This window comes from Amphimedon queenslandica, unplaced genomic scaffold (assembly GCF_000090795.2).
Source record: "Amphimedon queenslandica unplaced genomic scaffold, v1.1 AMPQUscaffold_3760_Cont24250, whole genome shotgun sequence".
NCBI classification, from domain to species: Eukaryota; Metazoa; Porifera; class Demospongiae; order Haplosclerida; family Niphatidae; genus Amphimedon; species Amphimedon queenslandica.
The window spans coordinates 1-1,441 of NW_003555917.1; the positions used below are offsets into that span (position 1 = coordinate 1).

General features: G+C 40.0%; 2 long non-coding RNA genes across 2 annotated transcripts; one reads left to right on the top strand and one right to left on the bottom strand.

Annotated features, from left to right (window-relative positions):
• The first annotated feature begins 314 nt into the window (after positions 1 to 314).
• LOC109592843 (uncharacterized) lies at positions 315 to 646 on the top strand. Its single transcript, XR_002190584.1, has 2 exons — positions 315 to 376; positions 443 to 646. It is a non-coding gene; the product is annotated as an uncharacterized LOC109592843 (long non-coding RNA).
• On the bottom strand, positions 550 to 1,441 carry LOC109592842 (uncharacterized). The gene is made up of 5 exons (XR_002190583.1): positions 1,354 to 1,441; positions 1,229 to 1,306; positions 1,066 to 1,185; positions 950 to 1,021; positions 550 to 902 (listed from the first exon to the last, which is right to left on the bottom strand). It is a non-coding gene; the product is annotated as an uncharacterized LOC109592842 (long non-coding RNA).

Sequence of the window (1,441 nt, forward strand, 5' to 3'; positions counted from 1 at the left end):
TGGGGTAGGAGGAGTGGAGAGGGAAGGGTTACTGGGGTAAGGAGGAGTGGAGAGGGAAAGGATCACTGGGGTAAGGAGGAGTGGAGAGGGAAAGGGTTACTGGGGTAAGGAGGAGTGGAGAGGGAAAGGGTTACTGGGGTAAGGAGGAGTGGAGAGGGAAAGGGTTACTGGGGTAAGGAGGAGTGGAGAGGGAAAGGGTTACTGGGGTAAGGAGGAGTGGAGAGGGAAAGGGTTACTGGGGTAAGGAGGAATGGAGAGGGAAAGGGTTACTGGGGTAAGGAAGAATGGAGAGGGAAAGGGTTACTGGGGTAAGGAGGAGTGGAGAGGGAAAGGGTTACTGGGGTAAGGAGGAGTGGAGAGGGAAAGGGTTACTGGGGTAAGGAGGAGTGAGGAGTAATTCATCATGTCTCCTCTTTCTCTCTTCCCCTGCTTCTCATTGTAGATGTGTTATTAGTCCACTTAGTGCAAAGGATTAAATTTCAATGGACATTAATGTAATGAGATACTTGCTGCTGCAGCTGACTTTAAAATGGTTAATAACAGGACTGCACCTTTATAATTATTATACTTAGCAAAAACTATAATTATGCAGCATAAAAGTCTATTATTATTAGTTTTATGATAGTTCCACTAATCTATTTCAAACTAATCTTGCTATAACAACTCACTATCTACTACTAATTACATGTACAGTACTGTGAAGTGGTGTATGGACCATGCCCCTAGTATCAGAGCTCAAAAGGTGATTCTTCTCTTATGTCCTCTATTGGACTGACTACACTGTGTCGTATGTCCTCTGTTTGACAGGCTACCTCATGTCTCACAACTAAACCCTGCCTCCTGTGTTCTTCTGACGCTTGTTGAAGCTGAGTGGACTGTTCCTCAGTTGCACTGTCCTGATACTATTAAAAGAAGAATACTGAACATGCAGTATAGACTATAGGTATACCTTATAATGTGGTAAAGATTTAGCTCTATGCAGTGGAAAGAAATCAATAGATTCATTACCTTCATCTTTGACCTGATGTTAAAAGTAATGTTAATTTAGCTAAAGTATTTCTGTACTTGTTCATAAACATATTTCTCCAGAGCATTATGCTCATTTTGAGGATGATCTTTCACATGTATAATGAAGCGTATGTAATCCCATATGCTATGCTCCTCTTTCACATGCTTTTGAAAATCCTACAAAACATTATGCTACTTGACATGCGATAATTCTTGTTACTTTTTTATTCTTTTGAAACTCAGTTCTTGGTATGCTGCAAATAAAACAATTTTTCTCTTCATCCTTCTCAACATTATCCTAGAAATTTATTTATTGATCAAGATTATTATTTTTGCCCTAATTACCAAATGGCTTTTAGCATCTGAAAACCTGTCAGCTACAAGGATTGCAAGAACAATGTTTAAGCCCAAAACAATGATCACAATATACAAG